The sequence below is a fragment of the Sinohyriopsis cumingii genome, unplaced genomic scaffold (genome assembly GCF_028554795.1).
Source record: "Sinohyriopsis cumingii isolate HCF-2022 unplaced genomic scaffold, ASM2855479v2 utg000459l, whole genome shotgun sequence".
Lineage (NCBI taxonomy): Eukaryota > Metazoa > Mollusca > Bivalvia > Unionida > Unionidae > Sinohyriopsis > Sinohyriopsis cumingii.
The window spans coordinates 96826-110489 of NW_028315902.1; the positions used below are offsets into that span (position 1 = coordinate 96826).

The 13664-nt window shown below is 35.2% G+C and overlaps 1 protein-coding gene across 2 annotated transcripts in view; it reads right to left on the reverse strand.

Annotated features, from left to right (window-relative positions):
* Positions 1–13664, reverse strand: part of LOC149773987 (uncharacterized) — a 44944-nt gene that overhangs the window by 11788 nt on the left and 19492 nt on the right. Inside the window, exon 1 of one of the 2 annotated variants that reach the window (XM_089945919.1) lies at positions 8261–8398. The exons of the other annotated variant lie outside the window; for it this stretch is intronic. The gene's annotated coding sequence lies outside the window, so the exon portion shown is untranslated. Of the gene's footprint in view, positions 1–8260; positions 8399–13664 lie in introns of those variants that run through there. 2 annotated transcript variants of the gene reach the window in all.

Below are 13664 nucleotides of genomic sequence, written 5' to 3' on the forward strand. Positions count from 1 at the left end.
TTTTTCCGTTCCCCTCTTCCCTATCATGCATAAGTGGTAACATACGCAGAAATATGGAGCGAGAGAGAAAAACAATTTGGGTTGGATGAAAACCTCAAAACTAAACTTGCATCAAGTAACCTACAAAAATATGTTTCGTCGTAACTGTATGCTTACACTTTCCTTGAGATCTATCTTGAGTGTGTGCAAAATCAATGATGCATAGTTGCAATATCCTGTCGACACTGGAAGTTAAATTTGTTGGTTATGAGGCACACATACTTTAACATATTTAATTATTTATTGTTGATGTTGTTGTTTCTTAAACCTATTATAATTTTCTAAAAATCTGTGTGTGTGTGTGTGTGTGTGTGTGTGTGTGTGTGTGCGTGTGTGTATGTGCGTGTGTGTGTGTGTGTGTGTGTGTACACACACACAATTGGACGATGCTCTTTAAACAAGGCTATACCTATTTTCTTTTTTACGCTTGCGTATGGCACGTGGTATTATAGCAATAGTTTTTTTCTTCTTTGTATACACTATGATCTTTCATAAGCAGAATCGTGTCCATTTTTAGTGAGATCACTTGCTCGAAATATGCTTCTGACCTTGAATAACAGCCGGTGAAACATTGTTGAAGCAAAATGCTAAAATTTCTCAAGATTTGCTTATAAAGTCTTTCATATACTTTCTTTGGCAGAAAGGGTGAATATTGGAATGCAGGAATGACTGTGCAATTACATTGTTTTAACTTCTAATGGGCGCTTTTATTTAGGGGGTTGCACATTTTAGTCAGAAAGCACACAGGTGGGTGGGTGGGGCTTGTTATTATCATGGTGTGTGTGTGTGTGTGTTAGATAGTACATTTATGCTGTATTATTATAGTGTACTGTCTGTAGGGGCATACGGTGGAGCGATTCATGCAAAACATTTATATACCAAGGATAAGTAACATGGATCTATAATCTATATATCTTGCTATGACGACTTTTATTGTTTTTCGAAGTTACGAAGTCCTCATTGCTTGTCCCTTCTTAAAGAGTATCTGATTAATCTGTGTCTGTATTATGTTTGGTGTAGGACATTCTTAAAATACGGCTACTTTTTAAAACAACATTAATGAGAATTAAACAAATGTTATTTCAACCAGAACATGTTGGCAACTAACCATTAGGGGGATTCAATACGTCCCCTTTGATACTGTCGTGGTGTTATATTTTCCATTTTCTCTATTTAAAGGTATCAAATGTGTATACTGTTGTTAGGTAAAATTCAACTCAACAATGTTGGCTCAGTAAAAATATATAGTTAACCATGCCATTAGGTCTTGAGTGCGATCATGTGTTTCACGTGTCAACTAAAGGTCGTACAAACTACAAGGACACCTGTCCCGGTATTTTCAAAACGTCTGGAGTGCAAAACTTAAACTGAAGCTGAAAACCCGAAAATCACGCCCAAGAACGAATAATTTTAGCACAAAAAAATAAACTCGGATACAAAGAGTCAAATCGAAAAACGACACAAACTTTTATCTCAATCAAATTAGACGTGTATGTGGTATTCAAACTAGACAATAAAAGCTTTTGAACTTTTTAAAAGTTTTCTTTTCTGATATTTTCGTGACGAATCGGACAAGAATGGAGTCCATCTAGTTCGGCTGTGACGGCAAGAGAGTGTTGTAGGAGCGAGCAATTGCCCCCACCACCACCCACCTCCAGCGGGCGCCAGGCAAAGGCGGCGCCGTCGAAATTATTCTTAAATTAATGTGGTAATTGTTCATAAAACTTATCCTTAGTACAGCAGGGGTCGGGGAGATATAAGGAAGGCTGGAAACAGACAAATAAACTAAAGAGTTTTGCCCCCCCCCCCCCTCCACCAACTGCCACTGTAGATCCTTGAAATGTTGCAGTATGTGAATCCGGAATTTTGCACAATTTCAGTTTCACTCCAGTTTTAAAGTTACAGCCTATTGGATATTTTGGATTTTACGCTAGATTTTGAATTGCGTGCTCAAAATGTTTCGAGCCTAATATCCGTGTAACCTCGCCATTAATTCTTGGTCATTTTAATATCAAAAGTGAAGGGGGGTCGATACAAAACAATTTTTTATATTCTTTGCTCACAAAAACATCCATCCAGCTATGTTTTAAAACAACGTAACACTATGGCTTACATCGAGCAGCTCAATTAGCACATATCTGTCAAGAAGGACGACAAATCATGGTCTTCTTTGTCATTTGATTGACATTTGTTGACCTGTCCTTTCTTGCAGCACATATTCAACGTGCATTCCTTAACTTGGAAAACCTTCGCCACGATAAACCTCTATAGCAAATGCATTTATATTTCGAGTCGAAAATCGCAATCACTGTAGCGCTGGTCTGACTCTTAGAAGGATGGAATTATGGAGTGTATCAAGTGCTTTACTGACAAGGAATAACGATGGATTATTAAACAGAACAGATACCATGCTGGATTTCGTCAATATCGGCTTGATCACGGACATTTTCATTAAAAAGAAAATAAAATAAAAATACGTGTTCAAAATGTATACAATCGCGTGCAAATCCCCTGAAATTGATCTGAAGTTACTAAGTCAAAAGTATTAATCATTTAGATGAAAATTTCACGAAGTCAGATTGTATTTCACAAAACAATATTATTAACATATAATCTGATTATTTTTTAGTGCATACATTTATACAGTTCTCCATGCTGGCGGTTTTCACTAAAGCAACATACGGATATTAAAAAATAAAGAGATCAACTTTAAGTTTTATGTCCATTATCTCAACTAAAATGTACTACGCTTCGGATGCGTGAAACCACTTTGAGTGTCTTCTGTTTTCGGCGATAGTTTATGTTCCGATCAAGAGTCCATAAAACGTTGTGATTAATTATTGTGATTATTACGATATGTGGAAGACCCGCCAGCCTTTTGATAATATGCATTACTTATATATAGTTATTACCTTTGTATTATTTGAATAATACATTTCTGTGTTTGTATCCTTTGGGGGTGTTTTCCCACCTCTTTTATGCCAGGCATGTGTGTGTGTGTGTGTGTGTGTGTGTGTGTGTGTGTGTGTTAATTAATCTAAATCATGTAACTGTTTGTGAAGGGCACATATTAGTTTTATATGAAAAATGAAATGAACTGCAGTTTTAAAGGGTGCATCGAGGTCATAGTTATGTTAAGGCTTTTCATTTATAGTGTACAATCGATTTTCTTGGCTTAGTGAATACTTTGAGATATGAAGTTCACTTCTTATAACCGAAATTTACAAAAACAAAAATGAATAAACAAAATTATAATTTAAAATTATTTGCAAATATTGTCGATCACACAAGGAAGCTTGAATGCACAAGTAGTTGCTCTGCGAACTTACGAATTAAAATCTGTTGCTTTCTGTATTATATGAATTTAACCACACCAAATGCTTGTTACAGAGGCAAGGTAAAAATCGCTAATTAATGTGGATTTATATTGTCATTCCTGACACGTAAGTTGAACCTTTTCTTCAAATTTACCCCATTTCCGCATCAAGAAAGACAGTGCGAAATCATTCATTATCGGGAGTGTCGATTTTCATGGTTTTGTCAGAGGTAACAGTTCCGTCGATACTGAACTTCGTGGACATGGAAGGGATCCTACTGTTTTTAAAGAAGGATCCTTGCATGCTATGCCTGAATTCATGGCTTGTAGCAACCACAAAAGCAACACACACACAAATGCTAAATCACAAAATGTAGTAAAGTCACCGAAGTTGCAAAGTATCTGAATTGACCTAATTTCTGGAAAGAATTTCTTATTTTACCCCATAATGAATTGATGACACAAGTCACATTTATTTAATGATATGTTAAAATCTACATTTTTTATTATTGAAGTTCATTCTATTAAGTGCGATTAATAATTCACACACACACTACCACCACCACAACCATCAAATTATTTTATAATAAATGTGACTGACTTCGTGAACCAGTCTCTAAGTAATAATTATAATCTGAATCTATATATAATAACGACTACTTGAACAACAACTTATTCTCGAATTGCTTTGCCATGTGCAGTGAAAAAGAAATTATGCTCAATTAGTACCACTCCCATTTATCGCTTTCACTGCCAAAGAGTTCTAAGCTAACTTCGTTGTCATGTTTATGTTGTTGTTGTAGGGTTTAACGCCATTTTTCAGCACAAAAGGGGCTATACATGGCGGCCAGTATTAATGGTGGAGGAAGAACCCGTTCATGTGTATGTACATTGCTGACGTGAGCTTTCAGGGTGGCAGGTGGTAATGCTCTTTAGTGGCGCTCGTAGTTGCAATAGAAAAAAAGTTTTATGTCAGTTGCTAACTTTACCCACTACTTAATATATGCTTGTGAAGAATTACCCCAGTTACACAAAGATGAAGGTGAAATACTATTAACATCTGAGCACCCAAGAAAAAAAAAAAATCCGGAATGTAAAATATAACCTGCCGACAGCGCCCCCTTCACCTGTTGGCTATAGACAACTGCCCTCTCCCAAAGCTCCCCCCCCCCCCGGCACTTACTTTTAATGTAATGTAGATACCCTCCTCACAAGACACGGGCGATAATCCGCTACGTTCGTTTATCATTGTGTCTTCATGTACTGAGATTAAAGAAGTTTTACATAAACAAATGTGCATAGTCAACACAGTGCAGTCGTCGCCATGTTTAATCAATGAAAGTGTCAATGTTACTGATCGACAATTGATTTTACTAGGCAGGGAAACTTTGGTTCATTTAAACGGCGTGTTAGGTCATACTGAGTCAGTGTCCAGAAAAATGTACTTGCGATCGAAATGATAGTTTAGGCAGGTGTGTGCATACTCGTGAGAAACGAGAAAATCTCTGCACAGACGAACACGGGTGATAAAGGATCACAACGGATAAACGTATGTGGCTTGCGTCAATATTAACCATTTTCCTCTGTAAAACACGATACATCTCATATCCATGGAAAGCCGCAGGTACCCGGCGGTGATCAAAATTTTTCCCTATATTATTATATGGGCAACAATTAGCGGCTCCGACAACAATTAGCGACTCCTAAAATTACGGTGATTACAATCTTTCCCTATATTTTAATAGAATAGGGGTCACGTTCTGATGACCAACATTATTACCATAATAGCTATTTTCATCAACCAATCAGATGAAGTTTGGGAGACTGAGCAATACTATGAGGCGCCGTAGCGGACAAAAGCTGGTCCAATTAGAACGTTGTCGTTAAAATTTTAATATGTCCAGAATTCCAATTTCATGTGTTGTATCAAAAATGCCTGGCCCTAAAGTTCCATTTTCTAGGTCGAGATTTTACATTGTGTCTATTGAATTAAACAGTAGTGGCTGGAAGTTATATTTTCTATGCCGATGTTTTAGGGTCGTTTGAATTACACTGCGGTGGTTGAAATTTCAATGTCATACGTCCAGAATTCCTAATTTACGTATTGGTTCAAAGAGTTTATGTTGAAAGTTCCATTTCATATGTTGAGTATTTAGATTTCATCTGTTGAATTACACAACGCTGGTTGAAAATTCGATGTCAAATGTCGAGTATTTAGATTGTATCTTCTGAATTACACGGCGGTTGTTGAAATTGTAATGTCATATGTCGAGAGTTTAAATTTAACATGCTCAATCACATTGACTGTGCTGAAAGTTCCATTTCGTATGCTGAGTGTTTAGATATATGTTGAATTACAAACCGGTTGTTGGACATCTTATTGTGATTGTCAGAATTGTTATTTTAAATGGTGAAATGATGTGTTCGTGTTAAAAGTAACATTACACAATGTCCACTTTAACAATTCAAAATAATATCGAGTGTTAAGATGTATCATTCGTGTATTCAGTTATGAGGCGCCGTTACATTTCATTCATTTACAGCTGAAAGTTACCATTTACAGTCGAGAATTAATATGAATTTCTTTGCTAGAGGTCGCTTTCTGAACTGACCGCGTTTTTGTTTAAGAAGGAGGCAGCTTCTCGTTGCTGTGAAATTCAATAGATTAACTCTAATACTCGACATATGAAATGGAACTTTCATCACAAACAGTTACATTCAACGTGTGAATTAGGGATTCTCGACATATGATGTTGAAATTTCAACCACCACTGTGTAATTCAAAATATACGCTGTAAAACGTCGACATAGGAAATAAAACTTTAAACCACCACTGTATAATTCAATATATCAAATCTAAAATCTCGATCTTGAAAATGGAACTTTAAGGACGTGGTACTTGATCCAACACGTGATACTGGATTTCTCGACATACTAGATCGAAATTTCAACTGCAATTTTCTCATCGGACCAGCTTTTTTCCGCTACGGCGCCTCATACCGCACGACTGAAGAGCATTAATGAGTGCCGAAAGATCTAAGTCACTTTCAAATTTCCGAAAGCTGCATTTCCATTGGCTAATTCAAACGTCCCCAGAAGATGCCCCCCTAAGCTGCCCCTGTCCGATCTTTACTTAGAAAAGTGGAGATCTTATTTTAATCATATTCAAGTTCACAAAGCATATATATTTTTCATTTTTTAAATTAAGAGTTGTAATTATTTTCCTAACTGACTGGGTGCAAACAATGAATTTCTTACTAAAAAATTCATAACAAATAAAAACTTAAAACAGTTATATTTAGTTCTGAAAATAGTTTCTTTTTTCCTTTACCACTGTGAAAATTGAGATGATTTTTTTCTCAAAAAATTAAAAGATTCCCATCCTACAATTTGAAAACTGAAACTTTTAAAATAAAAGTAAAAAAAATCACTTTATATCTCTGACAAAAATTTAAATATTGTTAGAAATATTATGAACTTCAGGAGAAAGTTTCATACATTTAGTGAAACGTGTGCTAGGAAGCACCGCCAAAACGACATTATACAGATCAGATGTACAAATACCTGAGAATGAACAACGCTGCTAGCTTTTCTCCATAGCAAATATCATTTTTTGTTGCCCAGATTGGGTCCATGAGGATGACGTCCGAATCGGCGCCGACCCTCCCACCCACCCCCTTAACCTCTCTCGTTTAAATGAGCGCGAAACGAACGGGACATTTCCTACCGTAAGTTTTAAATACAATTAGATGGTTATAATTACGCCGTGGACACGTTTAAATTGCAGAACCGTCAAAGGGGAACTGACGGTTTGGTCTAACGGATCCCTCACCTACTTACGAGCCACTCTAACCCTCAAGGTTGTCTCCCTCATGTGATGCATCATCACAAACTATCCAAAATAAATTAAAGAATAAAAACTAACTTTAAAAAGAACCATGCCGAATATAAATATGCTTTAGAAAATAATTTAAATTGTCCTTTTAATCGTGGATAAAGTAGTATTTTGACATATAAATCCACAATATGTCAACGATCTCCTAACTCCAGCTTCCAATACATTTTTCACGCAAACTACGGTCTGTTTCGGACTCTAATCTTCATTTGTCAACAATCAAAAAGACTGCGTGCAAAACATATATTTCATATTCTGTTCTGAAATATCATTCTCAGTGATATTAACCAAACACCAACACTATATTCTAAGAGCGCGTTTCACAATTTTCATCTTTCTGATTATGTCCAGTGTTTAAAAAACCTGAGACACCTAAGTTTTGTAACCCCACCACCTTGTTATCTACCATATCCAGATCAATATCTGACGTACGTTTAATTCTAATATATGTATGTGTATTTTATGATTACATGTGAATGTGCCAGACACTGTAGTAAGTACATGTATAGTGATATTTGTACATGTACGTTTTATTTATAATTTTAATATTCTGTTAATGAGGACTGCATGTAAGACTGGTTAATATATTCAGAACCAAATGTATTTTATCATCAGAAAATAATTTTTTATTAATAATAATAATAATAATAATAATAATAATAATATTATTATTATTATTATTATTATTATTATTATTATTATTATTATGCAATTATTTGTAATCGTTTGCAAAATTACATTTGTTCTCGGCTGTTTAAAATAAGATAAAATAAAATTGTATCCATCACGAGAGTACCGGAGCAATGTTACAAATGTAGACCTTTATATCCCTCAAGAGATTACCGGAACAATGTTACAAATGCAGGATACGTTGGCAGTTGCTTTAGATACAACTGATATACGAGTGATACGCTCTAAATTATCAGACTTTCTGTATTATTGATATCATTGAAAATGTTATACATATCCAGTGAAAATACAAGGCGTAGAAGATTTACCTCTTAACTTACCTGTATTTGAATGCCAAGTTGCCAAAGCTCATAGTGTGAAATGTAACAACTGTTAAAATCCCTGAAATGTTTTACAAATTGGTAAGCACTTTGTTAACGCAATGAACTTTACTTGGCTTATACACTGTGAGTTTAAATATTTCAGGATCGATAGTATTGCCTTAATCAGAATAAAACAAAAGAAGGATATAAAGTGTCAGCTTGTTTCTTTCTTGACTAGAGACAGTCACACTTCGTTCTTTAAGGGTAACAATGCCTGGTGTCCTCAAATTTCAGCTTATTCAATCAACCAACGGATTACCCTATATATCCAAACTAAATTAAACTTTAGTTCACTTTTGCATGGATAAGAGGTCAGGAAAAATTAACTGACAATATTTATGGTTTTCACATTTATTTAATTATCATTTTAACATGTATGGCTTTATTTAACATTTATTAAAGGAACAATTAACTCATGACAATTATTTATTTATAGTATATGGCTATTGTGATCTGCCATCCTGCCCGTTGTTGTTTTTACGTCACATTTTGTTTCATGGCTTTAATACGATTTGATAACACGTCATCAACTGTAGACAGGTAAGCATTTTCCGTCCATTGGAACTGTGACCTTTTAAATTCTATTTTATTCAAAGTTGCAATACATTATTTTAGAAAATGATACTGCACATATTTGTTTGATGGGTGAAACGTTGTCAAGTGTTATTTTTAACGTCTAGCTTTCATTAGGAGGATCTGTTCTTTCTATATCCGTCAGATATTAGTCAATCAAAAGTTTGCCAAATAGGAAGTATCACTACGATTATTTCTTGATGTCTGTCAGAGTGTTGAAGTCAGTCGATTCGCATTGGAGAGAGAGATAAGGTTGTTCCGACACAAACTTGATGTAACATTCGGACATCCTCATCTTTTTCGGATGCAAGTCGGAGAGAATAGGAAGTAATCGTAATAATACTTAACAAACTGATAAGTTTTTGGTGGACAAAAAATACAAAGAATTTTATGCTGTTTCAACAAATTAAAGAAAACTCAGCACTTCACATTTTTTAATTTTTTTAATAAAACTTTGGAGGAAAAACAACAGGCAAAATCAGTTTTCCGTAGCCTCAACATACTTCATACGTTGCTATAACAACGAAAATTTATCGTAACATCAACGAGGTTAATATGACGTATTACCAAGAAGTGGCATTTCGACAGTTCAATATAGCCACTATTTACAACCATTTTTTTTTAATTGTACGCGACGGAAAATGAATAGGAAGCTCTTAGTATGGGTTTAAATATACATGTATTTATTTTGCAAACAGTGCAGTTGGGAATGGGTAGAAAATTTTAGCAACTTAATCTCACCTTCTCCTTTCAAGGATCGCGTTTTAACACATGAGTACAAGATTACAATTTCTTGGTGTGCTTGAGTTTAACTAGTTGCACGCCTATAACGGTGAATACGGTGAATTCGGTTTTGCAGTAACTCATACACCTAAAGACCAACGTATATATATATATATATATATATATATATATATATATATATATATATATATATATATATATATATATATATATATATATATATATATATATACATGTATGACATAACAATGTAACATGGTGTATTTCGAAGGGATAAGACTTATTTTCAATTTCTAATTCTTTTGTATTTTCTTTCTTATTTAAACAGGGGCTACGCGTGTCTTTGAGAACCAATGCTTGTACTCCTAGTGTATGGCATGTCAAACATTAAAACAAAAAGGCAGTTGATATGCAATAATTCATATTTATATAACTTGACTTCCAATTCATCTTCAATATTTCCTATTCGTCTGCCATAATTATCTTTAATATGCGATATGTTTGCAAATCAGATATTCCTCATTCCTGTCCTGAAAATTCCATTCATATCCGATATTTACAATTTATATGCAGTATGTTTCATTCGTATTCAATTCATATCTTTTACGTAGGCAATAAAATCAATTCACATTCAGCCCCGAGAGATAGAAGAGAGATTAATATCTTTTTATTCTTCCATTTTCTGATGATTTTAAGGTAACTTAAAGAAATGCAATGAAATACACAAAATCGCGAAACAGTGGATTCGTTACTTATGAAATTAAACGAATTACTTCTAATAGCAAAATAATAAATAAATTAATGCCAGTACTAAACTAGATAAATTACAAAATGTTTCAACTTTTAAAAACAGAAGAACAAAAATATGTTTCAACGTATGATAATATAACTGAAGAAAAAAATAGTTCAACGTTAGACAATAGAACTACAAAATATATGTTTCAACGTTTGAAAATAGAACTGCACAACAAAAATAGTTATTATCCTACTCGCTTTGCAGCTCAGTACATTTATTTCTTCCATTATATTCTGTGACAGTTCTCTATTCAATCGAATATATACTATCCTTTATCTTAATGAAATATTTGGTCTGAAATAGACTGATTACGTTAATCCATGCCTCGAGTTCCATTGAAATACTTGGTAGATAGTCTGATTACATTAACCCATGCATCGAGTTCTAATGAAATACTTGGAAGATGAGCCACAACCTCTGCCAAGAGTTAGAATTAGCATTACAGATAAATTCACGCCTGAAGGTATTGCTACCATCAAGGACCTAGACCAAACAAGTAATATTGCCTCGTTTGGGTATCAAGAAAGAGATAAGTATGTAAAACCCAAATCTGTGAAATGCCTCGTTTGGGTATCAAGAAAGAGATAAGTATGTAAAACCCAAATCTGTGAAAACTATGAGATCTGCCGATTGGATTAGGGATGTATATCGCATCGCTATTAATACTCCGCAAATCAGATCTGAGGAAGATGTTAATAATTTTAACATTTTTAAACAGACAGTAGATGAGCGTATTAGACGATCAATGCTGGAAAGGAGACATAAAGAAGAAGAAATAAAGTCGAAACTTGAAGAAGCTAAACAATCAAGGACACGAAAAGTAAAAGAAGATGAGGATGTGGAATCCGAAGAAATTAGACGAAGGAGGGCATTACGTTCACTAATACCACCAAAACTACAAAAATCAATTAAGAAAATAATTGAGCAAGGAAAACAATTAAAACAACCAGTCGGCGAGAAAAAAGAAACAACTGGAAGTGGTCTGAGTGATTGGGGTCACTCTAGGAAGTTGTCTTCATACTCCATGTTCCAGCAACGTCCTTGCCGATGTCGAAAAATTAGAAATTCTGATTGGTGGAAGACGGGCCAGGCAATAATTCCCCAGAAATCATCAATGAAGCATCTGCTATTTGTCAGAGATTATATACAGGCTTTATTATGAATATTGCTGTTTATTGGTCCCTTATTGACGAAATCGCCAATGATCACCGCAGTGATTAAGGGTATACAATTAGATCAGTGACAAGAAAATAAGTTGATCATACATAATACTCAACGTGGACCAGTCATGATCAGTGTGATAAATTCGCGATTACCTACGTAAAAAGCGATCTACGGAGATGGACTCGGTGAGGTGATGTTGTTCAGGATTTATTCAGAAGAATAGGGGCTATACCGAAGGATAGGGGCTATAAGCAATACCGATTGCAAATCAACTGGGAATGAAAGCTATTGATGTTGTTCATGAAAAAGGTATTGGTGTTGTTGGTGATCCTGCCGACAAAGCATTCTCAGCAATCAAGGACAGACTAGCACGATTAATACGACGAAAATCTCAGGCAGTAAGATTATCCAGCACTGAAGTTATGCCTGCAAATGTTAGTAAAATAATAAATCAAGCTGCAAATCAAAACTCAAAAAGCAGAGTTGGCTGGTGTACCCCTGTCAGAAAAAGAAACAAATATAACTATAGTCTGATAACAGGAACTGGTCTTCGTGGTAGACGGTAACAAATATAATAAAGATATTTAAACGTGTATCTGATCCCGTATTTGACATGGACGTACCAGTTCTCAATGATGAGCCTGTGCGTGGTTAGCAATATTGTTCTTATGACGCACGTATACCTAACGCACGAGGAAGAATCGAGCTGCAAGTTCAGGATACAAGTAGATATTTCCTGCCCACCGAGGCATTCACTGAGATCGAATGTAAACTTTTGAAAGCAGATGATACAGTCTACGGAATTGGTGATTGAGTTGATTTTGTTAATAATGGCGTCATGGCATTATTTAACAGTGTCACGTACAGAGTCGACGGAAGAAATATTGAATCGTATCTCGAAAATGTTGATGATACTGGGTCTGGCAAGATATTCCTATGATTACTCGAGATCAGCTGGTCCGTCATTGATGTTTGCCGAAGATACCACTGATCAATCCAAAAGCAATAACATGAGACTGAATATAGCTGGAACTGAAGTTGCAACAGTGAAAGAAAACAGCGGCACTTCGTGAAAAAGTAATACTGACAAAACTTTCGCTGTGGATGCCAACAATGACTCCATCACTAACCGAAGAACAACGGTTACTTTCTTTTATGGACAGCGGCACCAAACCAACATTGTCATGGCTGATGATCACCACGGATAGTGTTCAAAGTAACATTAATGGTTTATGTACATGGTAGATAGCATCACAGCAAGGTATATCTGCACCGCGACATATATATGTTGCTTTCCAAGATGATGCATTAGTAAACTCACAATTACATAGCTCAATGATATTTGACGATCTTGGTGTTATGAAGTTTCACTGAGAATAAATTGACATCAAGAAACATCCGAAGATAGATATATTATTGAATTTTGGAAACAATCATGATGCACCTGAATATCACGGTTTGATAATATTTATGTGGCGTGATCAGTATGTTGATTCTGGTTTACAAATATCTCAGCGGGATTTTACAACGCTGTATCCGATCTATTATTTTGCTCTGGAACATTTGTATTTATTCAGGCAACATGTTGTTAATATACATGTTCGAGCTCGTGTGGCAAGAGAAATTATAGCTAATTACAGAGCAATCGATGTTATACTCTCAGACAAAACAATGTTGCTTGAAGATGTTGGTGGACGAATGAGAGTTATTGATGCCCCAGTGGTAAACATGTAATTAAATCGCTCATGACATTTTAATGTCATTTCATCACATTACTGTTACTCTGACTCCTGGTCAGATTAAAAAGCTACAACCAGTATAAAAAGGAATTTGGGAATAAAAATATTACTGAAATCAGAAATAAACTATCACTGACTGAACGTCAATGGAAGCACTTCAGTGATGCTAAATAATTAAAACCTGGAGTTCAACTTAATCTTCCTGCGGGTGCAATAAAAGACTCAATCAAGATGGTGGTATATTTCCGATTCTTGCAGCTATACCAGCGTTGATATCCGCTGCAGCCTCAGCTGTTGCAAAATCACCTGCACTTGGTGCTGTTGGAACTGCTGCTGCGATGGCATT